The sequence below is a fragment of the Cricetulus griseus genome, chromosome 5 (genome assembly GCF_003668045.3).
Source record: "Cricetulus griseus strain 17A/GY chromosome 5, alternate assembly CriGri-PICRH-1.0, whole genome shotgun sequence".
Classification (NCBI taxonomy): Eukaryota; Metazoa; Chordata; class Mammalia; order Rodentia; family Cricetidae; genus Cricetulus; species Cricetulus griseus.
Window position 1 is genome coordinate 51,376,449 of NC_048598.1, and position 22,843 is coordinate 51,399,291.

The 22,843-nt window shown below is 37.7% G+C and overlaps 1 long non-coding RNA gene across 1 annotated transcript in view; it reads right to left on the reverse strand.

Annotated features, from left to right (window-relative positions):
- Window positions 1-832: 832 nt before the first annotated feature.
- Window positions 833-22,843, reverse strand: part of LOC118238890 — a 37,354-nt gene continuing 15,343 nt past the window's right edge. The window contains exons 2-4 of the long non-coding RNA XR_004770286.1: window positions 5,642-5,791; window positions 3,709-3,745; window positions 833-2,202 (exon numbers count right to left, since the gene is read on the reverse strand). This is a non-coding gene — a long non-coding RNA (uncharacterized LOC118238890). The remainder of the gene's footprint in view (window positions 2,203-3,708; window positions 3,746-5,641; window positions 5,792-22,843) is intronic.

Sequence of the window (22,843 nt, forward strand, 5' to 3'; positions counted from 1 at the left end):
TAAATAAGAGTGCTTCTAAATAAAAAGTATTTAAAATAAAAAATTAAACTGATTGAAATTTGTATTTGGGAAGGGAACACCTGTTTTGTTTATCTCTTAAAGATTCTTGTCTTTCAATAACATGTGAAATATCACAGTGAAAACAGCCTCATTTATAATCCATCTATTTTACTGGTAAAGCAGTCAGTCTATTCCCAAGTCATGAGTTTATTTATTTAACCCATGTAGCCTTTGCCATTTCTAACAAAGGGAAAAATTTTAGCTCAAATGAAGAGGTGGTTCCTGAGTGTGTGGGAAGTTGTAAGACAATGACCATCTGACATCACTGGAGATTGACTATAAATGCTGGCTGGCAGGTTCACCTGAAGACATACTCTAGGCCCAAAGCTGAGCAGCCTGCATTTTCACAAATCCTTTGGGAAGTTCTTTTTTTTTTTGGTTTTTCGAGACAAGGTTTCTCTGTGGCTTTAGGGGATGTCCTGGAACTAGCTCTTGTAGACCAGGATGCTCTCGAACTCACAGATATCCGCCTGCCTCTGCCTCCCGAGTGCTGGGATTAAAGGTGTACACCACCAATGCCCGGCAAGAAGTTCTGATACAACCAAAGTTTAGGAAACTCTGATCTAGAAAAGTCTGTGATAGTTGGAAGTGGCTTTAGTAACAAAGTTGCTGAAAACCATTTCCTAGTCTATCATTTTAACCAAATTGTAATTTCTTCTTAATGTGAACTCATTCACTTCACATGCAACACCTACTAGCAAAATGTTCTCATACATATATATATATATATATATATATATATATATATATAATATATATTCCTTTTATTTTACATCATGCTATTTACCTCCAGGGAAAGACTCCACTATTATTTTTTAAAGTGACATATTATTGCAAATCCTAACCATTATAGGAAGTCCTGAAGGAAAGCATGAGAGATCAGCATAATGCCGCCGTATGACATAGTTACTACAACCAGCACTCTAAAGGATTCTGCCTCTTATGTCTTAATCTTGATACTACTGATATATGGCTGTAAATTTGGCAATGTTACAATTAACTCCTGAGTGGATTTGAGCCCATGTCTAGCTAGCCTTAGAGTACATGTATGAAGGAAAGACTGCCAGCTCACTAAACATGGATCCAGATGACTTAAAATCTCAAACTGCAAACACATAAGGATATATAAACATGGTATGTTCAAATTTTTAGGCCTCCACATCACCTGGAAGAGGTCATAAAGCAGAAAACCACAGACACCTTAGAAAAATTGACAAAAACTCAAACAAACAAGGAGAAAATCAGTCTTGTCAAACAGGTGCACAATGGGGAGTCCACAACATGTACACATGTGTATACACATGTATGTGCAAATACACATACAGTCTCGCTCAATGGACAATTATAAACTTAGGCAGCATGTTACTCTTTATCAGTTTATAGATGTAGATTATCCATGTAGCATTTTTATTCTTAGAATGCTAACAACTTGGAAAAGAACTAAGCCCATGGAATGTATTTTCTCTGCTGTTTCAAGCCTAAGATGCTATACTTCACAGAACATTTTCTTTTGATCACCTATCTTCTTAGTTTCTGTGTGACTATCATATTTTTTATGTTTTTCTTTCCAATCAAAATCACCACCAGCATAAAAACATATTCATGCATACACAAAAGAAAGATGTATCAAGTTTGTTGTTTCTCTGCCACATCCTCACTGCTTAAAAAGGACCAAGTTTTCAACTCACACTCCTGATGGTCCTACAAAATCTCTTCAAACTTTCGTCATTGTTCAATATTTTATGAGCATTCCCAAGAACACTGTTCCGTAGTTACAGAAATTCCAAACTGATGACACAGTACATTTAGGACTCTTTCTGTGAGCTCAGTTTCACATAGAATCATTCAAATCTCCTTCTTTTCTTTCTTGTTATCAAAACTCTGTTTTGAACACGTATTACTATATTTAATGAAAACACATGAGAAAAGTGTTTAGTATCCAAATGAGGGCAAGTATTTTATGTCAACATAGCTGGGCACTTTGAATAGTTTTAAATAAAGCATTGGTCCACATTCGATGGCCCTTAAAATCCTTATGTTACCACATGAGTGATGCAGATGATGAATTCACAGCTGGAATTGCAGTTTAACATACATAGATAACAATGTTCCTCAGAAGCATTTGTGTCAGAGCTCTTCTCTCTGTTCAGAAAATGGTTGCACACAAAAGTTCTATTTAAGTGAGTTCGAAGCTCTGATATAACTTGTATTATGTGTAGATCAAGGAAGAAACCCAACATACTTAAGCAGGTAGTTCTCAGTCAGGGAGGGCTCGTCTCTGAAGGGCCTGTGCCTGTATCTGAATCTGAGGAGCTAAGGGAGAGTGAGACTGTCACCCAGCAGGCAGAAGCCAAAGCTGCTGAATCTCCCCATGAAAAGAATTATCTGGACTAAAATATCAGCAGAGGTCAGGATGAGTGACCCTGACCTAGAGAAAAATAACATGCTCTCTACTCAACATAAATTGGCCACATTTACTATAATTTCTGTGTCCATGTAGAAAATAAGAGCCTCCACCTCAGTGGTATGGCCCTGTGAGATGAGTGAAATTCCCCTTTTCTCTACTCAAAGCTCCACTTTAATTTCTAAGGCCTCCAAAGAGTTTCCACCCCAGTGCAGAAAATACAGCTAATTGGTTTGCATCAGCAGGGGGTCTGTACTGAAGGTTTCTTTTTGTGCTGAAATTCTGAGTTATATGTCTCATGCCCCACATGAATGTCTATCTTAGTTAATCACCTTCTTGGGAAAAAGCAAGCTGCTATGTAAGATTGCATGTGCTCACTTTGATGGTGGTGTAAACAGTGTTCTTGATAAGGCCATATGTTATCTGTAATTTTTCTCAATTCAGAATTATATGCTAAAGTGTTTCTAAATGAGATGAATTATGATTAACAGACACCTTTCAGTGTGCCTTCAAAAATCCCTAGTAGGTCTGGAATACATTCAAGTGTGCATAATGTGACCCCTCCCATAAGTGTTCCTACATTTCCCTGACTGAAGATGTCTTTCAAAATATAGTATAATATTACTATGTAAAGTTAACACTGAAGAAATATGACTGATAAATTCTGGTTTAATTATTTTAAAAATATGACATTAGAATTCCTGTTTTACTTAGTTGCAACCCCAGTTTGTGAGATATTTGTCCTGCATACAAAGCAAATGGCATTTGCTACTAGAGACTGCAAACCACTTAAAGGTTACTATTTTGTCAAAATGTTCATGTGGCACTGAAGAGACAGCCATCTTTAAAATATTGCAATCCAAACATTGTAGAAGAATGGTGCTCTTATTTCCTAAAATCACTTTAGGCTTGCCTTCTTAACTTTGTCTCAAAAATCAACAACAAAAAAAGTTTCACAACTTTAATGTACATAAATATTTATTGGTCTACTTAATATCTTGTTTTCAAACATCATTCCAATCATATCTTCCAGAATAAACTGTATTTGGCAAAGAATCCTGCCAATTCTTCTAACGAGAAGATGTACTGCTTTGTCTGCCATGCTTCTCTTTGTTCCTTCAGCTAACATTTCTATGGGAATATTCATAACTGAGAAAGTGGGCTGCCATCTCACCCAGTTGTTTAAGAAGTGAAAACAAGGAATGAATTTCCAAAGGCCTAATGTGACTTATGCATTAACTTACCTTCCTTTCTTCTGGGCCTCCTCCTGAGTACTCAAAACTATAGGAATGTGAGTAAAAAAAAACATCAGAATACAAAAAGGCCAAATGGATGGTTACACATGTGTCCAAAAGAAAATATTTGATTATGAGCAGAATTTTGTTCAGCTTCATATGTACACAGATGTCAAAAGATAAACAACTGAAGTCAGTTTGCTGTGTGAAAAATATCCTCAGGCAATTTCAAACCCATTCTTGTCTGTGTTGGATGGTAATTCCAGTTTGTTCTATGTGTGCGTTTGGATAACTATATTTCTACTTAAACATTTCTACAACATCCACTCCGAGTGTGTGTGATTTCTTGGTGTACATATATGCAGTCCTGTAATAAAACCAATGCCACTTTCAGCTAGACTTAGGTCTTAGAATATACCTTCAGGACTTTCCAATTCTCACTGATAGGAGTCACATTGGACAATTCCTATGTTTCCTATCATCTCTACAATTCAATAAAAAATGAAGCTAAAACTAAACAAAGGACTGAAAATCTCAAGTGCATGGTGAATACACACACTAGACAAGTCTCTGGCTTTTAACCCTTTTAAAATCTGTGTATTCCTGAGGAGGGTCTGGCACCAAAAATCTACAACAGAGCATGCATGTGCCTCCCGTCCACTGAGGATGCTTTTAGATGCAGTGTCTCTTTTGAAAACATGCTCTTTGATCCCCTCTTTTTTTTCTCTAGGAGCTCTCAGCATGGACAGAAGTCAAGGGACCTGGTAGCTGCTGCTTTTGTTTTGTTTTGCTGTTCTTTAAAGTAAGGAAATAGGAGGAAGGAAAATCAAATATGGAACTGTCAAAGATTGGGATACAAAGACTGGGAAGTGGGCCACAGTATGGTATGGGTGGTGGTCACTAACTGTGGAAGGCATTCAGTGAGGACTTCCCACCATGCCACATAGCACATCCTGAAAAGTGGGGTCCCGAATACCACCAACTGGGCAGTCTGCTCTTCCAGGGTTTAGGCTCCTGACTACAGGAGCTGAATTTTTGCCATCACAGAGATAGAAATTATAACCTTTTACCCTTCACTTTATCCCTCTTATATATAACTGTCTAGTTCCAGTCTGTCTGGCTACTTAATGAAGTTGTTGTTGTTGTTTTGTTTTTGTTTTTTGGTGCAGGCAGGGGAGGGAGGCTTTACTAAAAACAAGTAAAACACAAACTATTGTATCTTTGTGGGGTACATTATATACACAGAGTACTGTAGATGGTCCTGAAATTTTGGATGTGAAGGGGAAAAAAGAAAAACACCCTGCTGGGAACATAAAACAGCACAGAGAACAAACAATAATGACCCTCATAATTGAGATTGTCATGTGTCTTATTAAAAGCCATAATTTACCTAGATGTCTTTCTTGATAAAGATGGTAAGGTGCTTTGCAGATTTTGTGCAAGCATGTTTTTAAAAGCCTTGCTGATCTATTTTCTTGTGTGTGTTTAGTCTTTGGGTCCTTCAAAGGGCTTCGAGGGTTACTTTTATATTTAATAAAGCATGAAGATGAAAGCTGTCATTTGATTGCAGCTTTGCATTCAGTGGTACCAAGATGCTTATTAGAACGACCCTGATGAGACAGTGGGAGCGGTTCCTGTATGCCGCTCCTCCCCTGTGTACTGAGGTGCTCTGGCTGCTGGCTAGCCTAAGTGATGCAGCCTACATTTAATGCAAGTACAGTAAACAACATAAATTATAAAAGACATTTGCCAATGAGAGCAAGAAAGGGTAGAAGAAATGGGGGGGAGAAAAGAAGGGAGGGAGAGACAGAGAGAGAGAGACAGAGAGAGATGAGAGAGAGAGACGAGAGAGAGATCACGGAGACATTGGGTCAAAACAGAAAAGAAACTCTCAATATGAAGAGAACAAAGTGTTTTGAGTGAGCTCAAAGAAATGACGTACCTTAATCACATCCTAATTGTAGGGTACAGTGAACCAACCTCTATGTTACTCAGAGACATGCACATTGCCCGGTTCCTACTGGATTGCCTTTGAACACGTAGATGGAGCTGCTTTCAGTCTCCTTCATGGATTAGTTCTTGTGTCCAGAGCCTATGCAAAACAAGAAAAGACTCTCTCACATCAAGCAAATTATCCTAAGCTCTTTGTTATCATTTTATAGAGATGACTTTCCATCCATCAATCCACAAGGATTACCCACTTTCACCATCTTATGGCTAGTTTTAGTACCAAAGACCACTGAAGTTCTCCACTTCCATAAATACACCTTTTCTAGTAATAAAAGACCCTGGTAAAAGTAAGTTTAAAATGTTGGCTATCTTGAGCCTATGCATTAATTATAAGGATTAGCCTTCTCTGGAATGCATTTCCCACACACAAAAGCATCTAAAATATTTTTAAATGCTCCAATTATCAATGAAATCTACCTTTCTTCTAAAATATCTTAAGTATGTTAGTTTTGTTTTCATCATCTCATTTCTCTAAGAGAAGAGCTTACCTAGTGACATCATGCTATTTTTATATCATTCTTTTAGCCTGTGATCATTGTTGAAGTTGTAAGTTCTCAGAAAAGAGATTCTGTGGTTCAGTAATGTGATTTATTCTTTTAACTGGGCTAGAGGCAGTCAAGTGAATGTAAAAGTGTTTCCTTTCACTATTGAATTAGAGAATCCTAGCAAATTAGAAACAAAGGAAGAATAATCCCCCCAAACCAAAAAACAAACAAACATAAAACCTGTTTCTTATTTGTTTGTTGACTTTCTTAAGTTTGCCATTATGCATTTTAAATTTAAATATATTTCTCTTACTTTTATTTCCAAAGCTTGTGGCGGTCTTTCTTCTATTATTATTATTATTATTATTATTATTATTATTATTATTATTAATCTCACAGCTTGTCTCCTTCCCAGGACAGGCTGTTTTCATTGTCTCCTGGAGCTGAACTCCGGGGCCTATTAGGATGCAGCTCAAAAAGAGAGGATGAACCTGTTGGCTGACAGTGTGAAGAAGGGTACCAACCACTCCGCACGTCCTCCTGACACAGGCTATCTGGGGTGGGAGGAGACTGAAAAAGTCTGTTTTCTGGTGGGAAGTTTCCTATTCTACCTCTGCCTGTGTCACTCGGTTAGCAGAGTAATGGTCAAGGGAGAACAGGGAGAATCAACATGGATGAGTAAACATGTGGTGTACACATTAAGAAAATCTGAAGCAGAGTATTGCACTTAGGGTTACAGAGATGATGAAATATTATGAAAAGTGCACACACCCATCAGCACAGCCGTGTTCCTGATTCAGAGCTCTGGACTGGTTTATGTCAATGAATGCACGAGGGAGACAAAGCTGCTTAGCATGCTGTACGTTCAAGTTTTTAAAACAGTAAATATCTCACATCCTTTCCCCTCACCACAGGAATCTGTATTTAGAACAGAACGTTTTCCCCAAAGATTGTTCTCCAAAAGTTTTCTGCAACCTGCAATACCTTTGATGTAACAGGGGGAAGGTTGCAGCATGGCTGAATGGAGAATAAAATTATGCTTCCAGATAAACTGGTGTTTGCTTCTCAAAAGCATATTGATACATAGCCACAGTATTTTAATACCATACATGAAGTGTCAGTTTTGTTAGCTAATATTAGAAATATCTTTTAAAATGCTAGCACACACACACACACACACACACACACACACACACACACACACACCATTGGACATGATAGCTACAGTGTCCTGAACTGTATATTTTTGTGAATAGTTTATATAATGTATTTTAGCAGCTGAGAGGTTTACCTAATAGTTTCATTATCCTCCACAATACTTCATTTTGGATTCTGAAATATTTGATAATCTCTCTTTTTCGTGCTCTCTCCCTCTTACTCTGATGTTTCTACAGGCTAAAGAAATTTAAGAATTGCAGGACCTTGAAAAAAGTACAGGAAAATACAAAATGTGTTCATTTGTTTATTTGTTTTTTAATTTGCTGTACAGCTTTTTTAAAAATTAAAACATCCTCAATGTGTTTTCTTGCTCTATTACCCCTGACAGCTGCTCTTCATTATACATTAGCCTGTTAAGGGTTCACTTCCTTCCTTAAGTGTGTTAAAGCTAAGTTTTCTGCAAACACTGAACTCATCTTCTGAGTTATGTGGATGGGCATCCAGGCAGACTAGAAGACAAGCATAATCTTACTCAGGAGATAGCCTTTCTTTGTCTCTCCATCCTGGCCTTTGCACCTACACGTTGCCTGGCATGACGGGAGGCCAAGCAGATGGCCTTCGCTGTGGAAGCAAGGGCTCTGGGCCCACGAGACAAAACCTGCAGGCTTGGCAAGGCTGACACGCCAAGGTTTCATCTCTAATAACCTACTCGCTGCCTCTCCAGTAATGACATCCTGGGGCTGCTAGGAGGAGATTCTTTCCACAGGAAATATACTCATAAGAATTTAATACTATCTTGCTAAACCCTTTGATTCAATAAGGTTTTAATTAACAAAAGAATATCCCTCTTAACTTTGTTGACTCAGCCTCGATTTCTCCTTACTCAACAGTCGTCTATGATCAATATCTCTTTACTGAGCTCTAAAGTCTTTTACCTTCTTAACCACGTGCTTAAACAAATAAAACATCTTACCATTAGATGTCGTTTATACTGAAATACTTTTAGGTTAAATAACGTTTGTTAGAGTTTGATGCAATCAAGTGAAATTTCAATTTTCAGAGAGATTCAGGCCCGCCTCTTGGAGACCGCACATATGTGTCAGCTTTCAATTTTTCTCACCAGTGTTTTACACATGAAATCTATTTTCCTTGAGAAAATGGAATCTTTGTGTCTTTGTCTGGAAGGCGCGCTGTGCTCAGGCGTGTTCTGGCAGGAGCTGTGACTGCCAAGGCCCTGGGGGAGGGGCCTGGCAGTCATTTGTCAGCTGTCCTGCATCTGTAATTTCTGGCCACTCAGCACTATCAGAGGGTCTTAGAAAGGGGCGCGAAGGGTGGGGGAAAGAGCTTGTCATTGATGAAAGCCAAACCCCGAATAACTGCTTGATGTTGATGACCGGAGGGAAAGGGAGAACATGAAAATTTTTTATTGTGCTTTTAGAAATGGCTTATTTATGAAATTGTACATAGTAACATTTTCAGACCCTAGCCTAGAAAGGCTCTGTCCATATTGTGTTACCAATTTCACTGCTTTTGCCATGGCAAGGACCTAAGAAAGAAAGTATTTTAATTTTCCTCTGGTGGCTTCTGGGTATTTCTGCTCTTACTCCCTTGTACCAAAACTGACAGCACAATTAAACATCTGCATTTTAAAATTGGATTTTCTCCCCTGACTATTTTGCTTTGCTTCTAAAATTTCCAGATGTTTTGGGTTCTTTATGATTTTAATGTATGCAAATATATTTGCTGATATTTTAGAGAGGAGGGAGCAGAGTGACAGGGACAGGGGGGCACCCACACATCAAGGGGCAGACGAGCATTTACAAAAACAAGATAGATGGACTGACCAGATGTTTCTATAAGAGAAGCTTTGTAACACACCAGGCAGTGTTTTTCCTCTTTGTAGGTTTACATTAGAATACATTTTGTCTCATAGCATTTTACTATTTGAGTTGAATTTTGCTACTCAGTTGAGCCAGTAGAGTTCAGAACTCACACTTTTCATCTGCAGACGACCCAAGTATGTAAATTTGTCACTTCAGTGTCTCACAACTGGGTTGAAGCTGTTTCTGCCTTTTCAGCCTTTTCAGGAAGAGATCAGAAGTTGTAGGGTAAGAGAAGAAACACATGCATTTCAGCTGAACTTGCTGCTTTGTAGACATGCTAAAGGGCTGGTATCTTGTCTGAAGTGTCTGAACAAGAATTATATGAGTGTCCCTAACATTTTAAGAAAATCTGTTTCCCATAATTAACAGGAAGCTGGTAAACAGAGTCTTGCCTACAAGTGAGTCGCAAACAGTAACAGAAGAAACCGGGAAAGCAGCAACTGCAGTGTAGGTCCCCAAGTGGTTCAGCACAGAAATACTTTGAGATGTGCACCCACGTAACCCCTTGGGAGTAAATAAGTACTCATTTTCCATTCCTGACTGTTTAAACACATGCTTGGCATGTGCAGTCATTTCTCCCGCAGTATAGTATCTGGAAGTGATCTCAGGACCCTGACATGGTTAACAGTTAGGCACAAAAATGGCAAGGAATTATGGAGGAAGACAATATATTTGAAAGGTATTGTTTGGAGATTTTTAAGGTCCATACTTGTGTACCTTTTTGGAAATGGTAATACCTAGTAGGGGAATTTGTGTACATGTAAAGTGTTTGGGGAAGTGGATGAGTAGATTTATGAGTCTTGAACTAAATGCATCATTAATTAGACAGATAACAGGGCAGGGAGATTGACCCACTTCTGCTCAGAGCTCTGGGCTAAGCCCTCTGGGAATTGACAGGTCTTTATCTTCTAATTGTATCAAAAAATGGGGACTGTCTGATCCCGGTCATGACCTTGAAAGCAGCAAACTGAAGTGATGTGTAGTGTCATTGTTCTAAGGAAAGGTTGAAGTCAAACAAAAAGTTCGAAGTTTCAAAAACAGAATTAGATACTTAACTTATATTTCATTTTTATAGTGAAGTGTTTCATCTCTTAAATTAAAAAAAAAAAACAACTAAAACAAGTGAACCCTGTAAGGGAAAGGTAATTGCTCTAAAAATATTAAATATGAGGCTCAGGTCAGTCAAAGGTGGATTTCTGATTTTATAAAATGAACAGGAGAATAAGGAGTGCTATCAAATGTAAGCGACAGTTTCACTTATTAAGTCGTGTATTGTACTATTGTATGTGAAAATGCATTTGGGCCATATCACAGCAAAAACACACCTCCATGGTGCCATGGAGCTGCAGCCATGTGCTCTGCTGGCTGCTCCCAGGAAAACTGGTCTTAGCTCCAGAGAGATGAAACTCCACATTGTTCTGAGAGGTAGAACATGCGTAATACACGCATGTGGCTGACACTGGGGCTAAAAACCTCGTTATCTTATCGAAACCTTCAGTAATTACATCTTTGAGGCAGGAAAATGGTAGGAAAAGTTAGCTAGGCCTAATTATTTTCGTGTGTGTGTGTGTGTGTGTGTGTGTGTGTGTGTGTGTGTGTGTGTAGAGAAGTAAATATGTCTCACTTTATCTATCTAGCATCTACATATACTGTCCAAGTTGTAAGCAGTGAAATGAGTATTTAAAAATTGGAGCAAATAAGAATGCAGTTTTGTAAAATTTTAGAGAATCTAGAGGTAAGAAATAATACAAAAATTCAAGTTATTATAGTTAAGGTGTACTTTCTTAGGATAAGACTGACAATGTATACTACTGATTATAGTGTAGTATTCTCTCAGATCTCCATAGACTGATACATAAAAGACAGATTCATGCTACTTCTAAGTTGATGTTTTAGAAAGCATAAAATACACATACACCCCACTTGTTTTTAAAGTAGAGATCTTCTTGGAAGCTTGCTAGGGATAAAATATAAAGCTTATAATTTATTAGTTTAAGTATTAAATATAATTTTTACATGAAAGCAAACAAGGCCTGGAGGTGTACTAGGTAATAGACTGCTTACTATGTGTGGATTTGGACACTCTAAAGTTGGTGAAGGAAGAGGAAACAAAGGGGGCAGAGACCAGAGGAAGAAGGATTTTAAATTATCTATTTTTTAAAAGATAACTCATCCCACTATATGCTCATGCTGTGATGTTTGAAGATGTTCATTTGTGAAAATGATTTGCCCTAAAGAATATGTAGGTGCTGTTAGTGTGTAGTGGAGTGGTCAGAGCCACTGAGACCTGGTTAGGCTGGTTTTCCAGGTTGTATAGAACCTTTAGTGGCTGTGAAGATGAACATTTGCTTCCTTTCATTGATTCTGCCAAAGCATAATGGCTAGTCCCTAGAAGAGGCTCATGGGGAAATTTTAGTATACTTTAAAAAGAGAACAATAGCCGGGCCGTGATGGTGCATACCTTTAATCCCAGCACTCATGAGGCAGAGGCAAGGGGATCTCTTTGAGTTGGAGGCCAGCCTGGTCTACAGAGAGAGTTCCAGGACAGGCTCCAAAGCTACACAGAGAAACCCTGTCTTGACAAACAAACAAGAGAGAGAGAGAGAGAGAGAGAGAGAGAGAGAGAGAGAGAGAGCGCTGAAGAGTCCTGTGCAGAACTGTCACACAGTCACTAAATCACCTTGCCTGTACAGGAAAGTATTAAGAATTTAGTGCCATTTATGGCTTTGATCAAGCACTTGGGATCTGAGGTAAAGAGAACCATTGGTTCTGGAAACCATCTTAGTTTCCAGGTGAGTTCCAGGCCAGCCTGAGCTACAGAGTGAGAATCTGTCTCAGAACACAAAACAACAAACAAAATGTGTTTTATTTCTTGAAAATGATATGTAGAAGAAAGCAACATTATGGAGATGTGAATTCAATATTATATATTCTCTTGGACTTGGACAGGTATTTATATCAAAAGGGGCTGTGGGCATAGCTCAGTGAGGGGGTGAATGACTAGGATGTGTAAGGTGCTTGGTGGAAGAACTAAGATCCATGAAGCAAAGTCCTAAGTTAGGACTTGGGAAATGGTCTCTTAGCACAGTCTCCAACAATACAGACACAAGACGCTCTCTTGTTTGCTCATGCCACCAGTGTGTGACAGATGACAGATGGTTTCTCTGTTTTGTTTTCTATCTTTCTTCTACTTTTCTTTCTTTCATTCTTTATTTCTTTTTTTGTAACCTGCCTCAAAAATACCGAGACTCTGCTTCCTGAATTTTGCTCCTGCTAATTGATCATTGACAAATTTTCTTTAATGGGTATTTGAAAGAGATAAAAATACTTGAGTATAGAAGAAAGCTGGCAAAACTAACCTTAGGACCAATGTAGTATATCTGTCACAGAATGAATTTGTAGTGCAAGCTGCATGGCTCCTGCAGTTTGACAACTGGGAACTAGGAACTGGGAACTAGACAACCCTCATTAACAGAACTCAAGAGCAATGAACAAGCTACAACATTGGTGTCTTTCTTTCAGATAATTCAGTAGTTTGGACAGTCCCTTCCTGTTCCTTCTGAAGATTTCTTATCATCAAGCAAACATCTAAGACTATCTCACAGTTCCTCAAATAAGGATGTTCTTTCAAATTCTGGAGATGGTTTTGTCCTGCATTTTTGTGTACTTTAGAGACCACATCCCTATACATTTCCTGCCATTGTCATTTTATAAACACTGTAACCTGTAATACAAACTGATCCTCCAGGAAGAAAACATGTTTTTTCTTAATAATGTGCTAGCAGCAGAAATTATTAAGATCGAGCAGCAATTTTTAACTTCTTTTCAATCATGAATCAGCAATGATTGTAATGTGCCTACATTGAAGTAACAATTAAAATTTTATGGGCAGTATAATTATAGGTCTGGAATAGACATATATAGTGTCATTAAGTGTCAGAATATCACTGATTTTCCCATGATAAACAACAGAATCTACTCAAGATATATTTAAAAAACTTGTCTGCCTTACAATCAGAGCCAGACAGTGAACTATCATTGTTGCCAATCAATTTCTCCTTTCTGCTTCCTCTTTCCCACCATTTACAAAGAGAATCAAATCCACTTGGCCACACACAGAAAATTATGTTTATAAATTGTAATTTTAGAAAGCAAACACATACCATTTGTCTCAGTTGCTTAATAAGTATTCATAACACCCCCCACCCTTTTTGTTTTGGTTTGGTTTTTGGTTTTTTGAGACAGGGTTTCTCTGTGTAGTTTTGGAGCCTATCCTGGCACTCGCTCTGGAGACCATGCTGGCCTCGAACTCACAGAGATTCACCTGCCTCTGCCTCCGGAGTGCTGGGATTAAAGGCGTGCGCCACCAATGCCTGGCTTCCCCCCACCCTAATACATTAAAAATACCAAATCTTGGACTCTTATTTATTTGTTGTTTATTTGTTTTAACAAAGGTCTATGGATACTTCAGAAAGCAATTTTAACTACAAGTTATCATTTCTTTTTTTTTTAAATCTAAGTAAGAAACATGTTTTTTTGTTTGTTTGTTTTGTTTTGTTTGTTTTTTCGAGACGGGGTTTCTCCATGTAGCTTTGGAGCCTATCCTGGCAATCACTCTGGAGACCAGGCTGGCCTCGAACTCACAGAGATCCGCCTGCCTCTGCCTCCCGAGTGCTGGGATTAAAGGCGTGTGCCACCAACGCCCGGCTTTTTTTTTTTTTTTTTTTTTTTTTTTTTTGAAAGCATGTTTGGCTTTTTTGTTTTTTGTTTTTTTAAAGTCCCAACTTTAATAACCTCTGGATTCCCTGAAGAGTCTGTAGAAAATCCAAGCGCACATGATTCATCTCAAACTCTACTTGCCACCTGGTAAATGATTTATTGAAAACTTATTCTCACATGACATGAGCATTAGTTCCCCTCAGCAGAAAATCAGAGAATGCGCGGGCAGCTCGTGAATGGGATGGGTGCTGCAACACTCTGCGTGGGGTGCAGCTGCTCTAAGTTTTCAGTTCCCCTTTTGAGGGTGATGGAGGCATGCTTACTCCTACCTAGAAACTAGCAGGCAAAACATCTCTGCGGGTTTCTAGCGTTTCTTCGTCCCCTACTTGAGTACCAGTGGCTCTTAAAACAGGCTGTGTGCCTATTAATCTGGCAAATCCTGCTTCACTGGTTATCACATGTCACAAGGGAGGGGCAGTCATTTTTAGTTAGTTTTATCTAGGAGGAAAGATGTATTAGAAGGAAAAATATGTCTCATCTTTCTGTTTTACTGTAAACTTTTTCCTATAGTTCTTTAGTGGGACAGAGTGATAAAGCCAGAATGGCTGTAAAAGTGTGAGTCCTATAATTCTAGAGTGAAAGTTACTTTGTTAACTATGTTTAAAGTAAAACCATTTAAAGTTTTTTCTTTTAGTTATATTTTTTATGATTCATTGTGTAGGGATACCTTTTAAAAAGTAATTTTTATTGACACTGGATTATAGCAGTGATTAACAATACATTATAGATACAAACAATTTCTTTTTCTCACATATGTAATTAGTTTCTCATCTACAATCTTGGAAGTGTTTGCTCTGATGTCCTGTGAGAAAATGTCTTCTATGCTTGTTTTAGGCTTAGTAAACTTAGACTTAAATATTTAAAATATTTGTGGTTTTAAGAGATAGAATGTTTTAATGGGATTGGGACATGCTGGACCCTGAGCCGGAAGAATGTAACCATGTTCTATTATCATCCTCTCTCTACTCACTGGAATTGGGACAGAAAAGTGCAACCCATCTATTATCTCTTCAAATTATGTAAAATTTGCAACAGTCCTTCAGCATGCCTGAATTTTGTGAATACTATCTCCAAAAAGACAGAATTGAATATCAATAGCTTTGACAGAGTAAGTTATTACAAACTGCTTTTTAGCAAATTTGTGTGCATCTACTGTAGTGTCTCCACAGCAAGAAAAAGCACTCATTTCCCTTCAATTAGATATGGTACCATCAAAGACAAACTGGGTTTTCATTGAAACAAAACTGACACACCTTGTAACCAATGACACTGTTCACAGAAAATAATACCCAGTATGTTCTTGGTTCTCCTTGGTTAGGGTGCATTCATCAACTGATGAGGTTCCCTTCTTATTCCAGGACAGTCCTTCCCCATTCTACTAAACAAAAATAACCCAAGCAGAAGAAAATAAGAACTTCCCACTCCTTGCACTCTTCTGTCTCCCACACTTAGATACTTCCTCTAATCAAGGTTCAAACAATACTAAGGAAAGTATTTGTCTTAAAAAATAAACTTAGAGGAAAATATCCTAAAGGGAATAACAGAACACATCATTACTAGAGCAGCAAAGGAGTTAAAATTATCTTTGAACACTTAAAATGTCTTCACTTCATTTTCTTTAAGTATAAGCCATGGGGAGACGTCATTAGATAATCAATTATTTAGCTTCCCATAACTAATGGAAAAGTGTTTTTGCCTGGTTAGATTGAACTTCACTGATTATTTAGAGAGCAAGGTTTGTGCCCAACTCTTTGTCATTATGCCTTCACGGTCAAGCAAATGAAGGCGTGAATGGTGCACAGTGCATTGAGCTTCCAGAGGAGGAGGCTGGGAAAAAGAATGAGCCTTTGACTCAGGAGGCAGTCTCCATGAGTCAGATGTGAGCCTAGTGGAGGGTGTGAAGTGAACCCAGAGGAGGAAAAGTGACTCACATGTATGCGAAGGGAAGACTTTACTACTGGCATCCATATTTCCTGGTTAAAACTGAGCTGTTATATCATGTTCTGTCACACTAATAGTAATAAGAAGAGAATATGCGGGGACTCCATACTTCTGATAATATGTTTTTTCTAGTACAATATGGTCATTATAAATGAATTTGTGAATTTATTGATGTGTTGAATACAGGTATGATTGGTTAAAGAGGTATTTTGAGGCAAAAATTATTTGCTTTTTATTAATGTATAAGAATAAGCAAATATAAGAATGACCAGGACTAGCAAGAACCTTACATTTCAACATTTAAAGACATTAACATTTAAATTTACATTTGACAACTTGTTAAGTGTATCTTTGGGCACCATTTTATGACTATGTAAATGTGAAACTTGCATATTTAAAACCCAAGTAACACAGAAAACACAGCTCACAGACACCAAGAATGGTCCTGCACAAAATACTTATTACATTTTCTCAAACTGACTTGCTACATAATGGTTTTCAGTCTATAGAATACAAGACATAGCTGAAAATTATGTCTATCTTTTCAAACATATTAACAGTTCTTTATAAAACCGGCTACTTAAATTCAACTTTTTTCTTAATTCTACTAAAAATACTGTATACATTAAATCAAATCTCTTCTTAGATATGCAGAATAAAAAAATGTGAAATTTGGTGGACAGAACAGTAGTAGCCTTGAGCTCTGGGATCTGGCTTGACTTGTGACACAATGCATGTCACCCTGACCTCTCAAAGAGCTAGGTTAATCCTGACATTGAGCTCTCTGGAGAGTAAGTTGGAGAATAATTATCTTATGAATATAATACAATGGAATCCTCTCATAAAGGCAGTTTTTAAATCTACATTGGATTGAATCTCACCAAGTACAAGTCTTAGCAAAAATGAGAAGCTTACTGACAAATTAACTGTATTCAGACTGCAGCTACTTTTCATCATCTCCACCACTATTCACCCTGGTGAGCACACTGTTTTAAGTGGGCTCCGTCCTAGACCCTTACTCAATCCCTCTGGGCCTGCTCTACAAGCAGCAGTCATGATGTCTATTGACAATGAAGAGAAATCACATAGACACCTGTTCATATTCTTTAGAAGCTATAAAATAAACCCCAAATCTTACCCAAAGCTCTAAGCAATGGGTACATGACTGCCACCCCAACTTCTTCATTGTATATCTTCCCCCCTCTTCATAGTCACTCTCTTTTGACAAAGATGGCCTTTTTACTCTTCCTCATGGACCATAATGACATTTGTGTTTCAGGGCATTTGTACTTTTATGTCAATGGACTGGAAAGAGCTCCTCAAGTTCATATTTTGCCCATATCCTTTCATTCAAGATTTAGGTTAAATACCTCACTTCCATAGGTACATATTTCTTGATACATATGTGTATAACTTCATAGATCTTCTTCACCATTCTTTGGTTTCTCTTTTTAGTATTTATGCATATAAGACTATAGTGTGTGTTTATGATGAGCTAGGAAGTTGCTAACCATTTATTTTCAATTGTCTCCTCAGCAGCAAGAAGAATGCTGGGGGTTAAGTATGTGATCAATAAATATTTTCTGGATGAAAAAGAATGACTAGCAACCAGATACAAATTTATGTGCACCACAAGACTTCTTAGGCTTATTTATTTCTTGAATTCCACAGCCATCTCTTCTCCTGGTTGTATAATGGCACTTCTTTTTTTGTTTTTTAAGTCTGATTCTTTCCTATGGTTTATTTGATGAGCTCATCATTTGTATTTTGTAATGATTAATGCCATTGTCTTCAATACTGGCCATTTGTTGAGCACAGACATATAAAGTCAAGGGAATTAAGGAAAATGCAATTTATATAATAGAAATCAAACAATTCCTATCTGATTTTCAATTACAGAGGAAATTTTTATTCAGACTGTTGAAATAAATAAGGCTGTTTGAATGCTATCATTCAGGCAGAAACAACTTGATGCTCTCAAATTTTTTATAGATACTTCTGTCATCAGATTTCCTCTTTGATGTCTGCAGGCTTTTTCCCCTTAATCTTTACCCATTAATTCAGTATTTCAATAAATATTCAATTGGAATTCACTATATCAAGGGCATACCATTTACAGAATGGTCTTCAAAAGATGAAGAGACACTACAAAAGAAAAACATGGTAAGTACCCAGGACAGAACAGAGCTGTAAAACTATTGGAGTTCAAAGAAGGGATTCCACTGGGCAAAGATGGATGGGGTGATGCATCTAGAGTGATTCCACCTCAGTTGGACTGCATTTCAATGTTCAAAAAGCAGTGAGGAAAAATAATTTCAATAGGAGGAAATAGCGAACTTGAGACGTATATGGAAAGACAACAATAGCTCCTCCACATAATGATAGGAAACCTTGGGCTGTGATTGTTTATATTCTTACACTCTCTATAGAAGAGGATTCTACATCTTCCATAAAAGCTAAATACACTTGGATATACAGTGGGGATACATGCTTAAAATGGAAAGATTTCTATTGTTTTCTCTAGTCTATAGTTTAAAACCAAAATAAATTCTCATTGACCAAGGCCAGTTAGAGAAGTCACTAAGTAATACATAGAGTCACTATTGCGAGCAGTTGCCTCATTTCCAGCTTTGAGTCCTTGCAGATAGAAATGACATAATCCTTAAGCTATTCTTTGAATTTGTTGTAATCAGGATATGAATGCATATACTGTTGCTTTGCAAATGTGTTAAAGTTATTAGGGTTTGGTTTCAATAGTGAGTTATGTACCTTTGCATGAACATTGAAGTACTTCTACTGTTTTGCATACCCAGTGAGTACAAACCTGAAGAACTTGTTAAAGATCCTGGCAGAAGACTGCTCTTCTATTTTGGATTTTCTAGCGAAAATCAACGTTTTACCATCCATGTGCAAATAATTGTGACTTCACTATAGGTTTTTTTTTTTTTTTATCTGTTCCAATGTATAGCACAAGAGATGGCACACCATGAACTAGAATGTCAGCACTGTGTAACACATACACACACACACACACACACACACACACACACAGAGAGAGAGAGAGAGAGAGAGAGAGAGAGAGAGAGAGAGAGAGAGAGAGAGAACAAACCCTTTTTAGTTGCTTTTTAAATGTTCTTGTGGAAAATGGGTTGTTGGCAAGGTAGTCCATCTATGTGAGTTAGTTGTTGGGAGCTCCAAGCATCATCAGCCTTTTATGGTGCAGGCTCCCATGAATTCCAGGATGACTAGTGAGAGTTCTTTCTGTGTAGACCACAGGTATGTTCTATACTTACAGACAATAACATTCTATTGAGTCTGAAACCACATTGATTGATTTGAAAGTAAGGACAAGGCTAAGGAGGGAAAATGGCTCCTTGATCTTAATTATTTGCTTAGTACAAACAAGGTTACATTTCATACTCAAACCTCAGTATCTGAGTTCAGGAAATCGGTAGTAACTAGTGTGAATGATTTCTTGAATCATCTTTCTAAAAGGCAAACTTCATCCTTTCATACTTTGGTTTGTGATCTTCAAATGACTGTCAACTGCCTAATGGAAGTGCTTGGGAAGCAGTGCTGTGCAAAGAGTTAGAGGGGATTCCCAGAAGAAACTAATCTGCTTGCTTGCTGAGTTTCATTTTGAGGAGGGGATACTGCGAAGATGCCTCTGTGGATACATGGGTTATGAGAAGTCAGTCAACTCAAAACTCTTCCAGGTGTCCAGCCTAACACTGGCCTACTCTACAGATTCTGGTCTTGACAGTACCTACAGTCCTTTGAGCCAATTCCTAGCTCCACCACAACTAACATTCTGTTAATTTTGTTCCCAAAAAATCTGAATGCAAGTATCCCCTATGTCTTGAAGATGGCTATAGAAATACTGACAAGTTTTTTTTGGTTATTTGAAAACCTTGGTCAATCTGTCCCAGAATCCTTCTTAAAATTATTTTATAACTCAGCCTCTAGAAATCTGTTGCATCATCTATATTCTTACACTAAAATTAGTACACCTTATAGGGCTAGTCTTCCTAGTGCTCAATACTACCATCACTTAAAAGTGCTCTGTATGGCTAGGCAATGGTGGCACACTGCTTTAATCCCAGCACTGGAGAGGCAGAGGCAGGTGGATCTCTGTGAGTTTGAGGCCAGACCGGTCTAAAAAGTTACACAGAAAAATCCTGTCTCAAAGAGTTATTTCTATCTTCTGCAGACTAAGTAATATTACATAGTAAATTGCCTAGAGAGGTCCTATTCTTTGGATTAGGGCATGAAAACACTTTCACCATTATTAAACATCTTCACAGAGTAAGAATCTAAAGGAGTAGTTTTTTACATGATGAAGTATTTTCCTAGATATTTCCACACATTCTTTTATTTTAAGCATCCATGTTAGACAGTTTTCATGGGACTTTTCTGTTGGTGTGGTGGATGAAAGAATGTATTTTAAGGCTGTGCTGAATCTGCTGATGAGGTCAGACAGCTGTTTTTTACAGATGTGAACAATAGTCCGAGGGAGCAATGCTGCTGAGGCCGATTTGGAGGGAGGATCAATTTGTTTTGTCTCCGCAATTCACAGTGCCATTTCTTAGAAAAGATGGTCTGGGTCTCTAATATAAAATTTCAGAAGTTCTTTAATTATGAGTGAAATTTTGGGAACCATTTCAATTCTCCTAGGTAGAAAAGCCACTCCTTATCACCATGTGTGCACGTGTGTGTGTGTGTGTGTGTGTGTGTGTGTGTGTGTGTGTGTGTGCGCGCGCGCGCACGCTCACATGAGTGTGCATGCATATGTGTGCATGTACTGTTTTCAGCTATATTTACAATGTCAAGAGAGAATTAAAATTCACATTTCTGTTTTGTACCTCAAAATGTCTTTTTATCCTTTATGTCTTTTCAATTTTCATAAATATCTTTAGGAGGAAAAGTTTCTTGCTCCTGACTTTTTATGAGTAATGAACTCCACCAACCAACGTTCTTAGAGCTTCCATTCACTCTGCCTCCACACTCTACTTATTTTGTAATAACGAAGTTTGGAAAAAAACATATTCATGAGCATGAATATTTCCATATCTCCTTTCCTCTAACCTTTCTTCTAACCCTGTCTCTGTCTTTCTACTTCCTCATTTTCTCTTTCCTATCCCAAAGGAACTGATCGGTATCCCGCGTGTGTTAAGTTCTTGGATGGTCCTCCCCACAGTGTAATTTTTCAATCTAGACGCGTGAAGGTAAGAGCCACATTTGACAAAAGAGCCCGCTGCTGCAGGGATAATGGTAATAGTCTATTTTCGCTCATTTTACTTTTTCACTCTGTTTCAGAGCTTGGTGGAGGAAGGAGGATCTAATTTATTGCCTCAAGTAGGAGAGGTGTTTGAAGCAATACATGGCTTGAAACAAATGTTTGCTTCTACACAGGAGCTCCTGTTGCCAGCATACAACATGTATATCTCATTTGCTTACCATGATGCCTCACTTTTCAAACATATTCAATAATATAGTATAGTAGTATCTAATTTAGCAAATTACTCTTAGTTCCTCTTTTAACAACCCTGATTAGACCTGTTGATAATTAATTCCTGTAAAGAAAATGACAATGTCTATAAAAATTATGGTAATATGTAACATAAATATATATTGAGACTTATAATGAAAACACATATGTTACACCTTCCCCTGATAGAGAGTTTAAACAAATCAAATAGCTTTAATGATGTTCTTTTTTTATATTTTACTAATATTTGTAAATGCTATTGTTACAGAATCTTTTAATTCTTTATTATTTTAAAACACACCAGGCATCAAGGTAGAGGTTGAAGATTCTTGCCCTGGCCCTATATGATGTTTTCTTAACTTCTTCCTTGAGTGTTCTCATTAATTCAGAAGCAACATTTTTCTCCAGTAAGACAAAAACATGAAAATCAAGAAAATATTAAAATTCATCCTTTGTGGATACATCTCAATTTGTATGCACAAGGCTTTGGGTTCAAGTTCCAGAATGATAAAAATAAAATCTTATTTTTTACTACCCTCTCAGTAACAGAAATTCCACCCCATAATAGTATTTGCTACTTATTCACATAAAGGCTATGGTCAGTTAGTCAAAATCTCTTGAAAGTGGTTGCATTAAGGCAAAGAAATACAGCAATACAGTAAAGAACATAATCTGAGGACATAAAGACCTAACAGTAGTTCAGAGATGGTTAATAAAGAGCCACATTGACACCAAAAGGCTCATTAGGGAAAATCAGCCTTGTTGTGAGGAAGGGAGAATACACTCCAGGGAGCGCATCATTGTGGCTGCTATGATTGCTATTGGGAAACCTACTGAAGTGTCATTTCCCCAGAAATGAGAGAAACGTGCAGAATGGCAGAGAATGCATTTCATGGCACTTGAAATCGCTCTAAGGTTAGCATGGTGCACCTGAATCTCTCTGTTACGTGTTATCTGTGTAGCTTTTGTTTCTGAATGCCCCAGGGTCTCTGCACATATTCCCAGATCAGAATGTCCTACACCTGGCCTCTAACTCCTCTGTTTGCTGTCAGTCTAAACTTTGATTTCCTTTATAAAATAATTTCATGTATTTTAGCTTAAGAAATGGATTTTAGCTCAAAATCTTTGTAGTGATTCACATTGAGTGACTCAGAACTGCTTATAAATGCAGCTCCAGGGGTATGTTGTGTCTGGCCTTCGTAACCCCTACACACACACACACACACACACACACACACACACACACACACACACACACAAGAAACTAAAGACTAAAAAAAAAACAGAAAAGTGAGACTAGAAACCAGTAATCTAAATTCAGGACACAATAAATTCAGAACATAAATAACCAGAATGATGGGCATGATGCTGTTTACTTCCTGGCTGTGACTCCTTAGAAT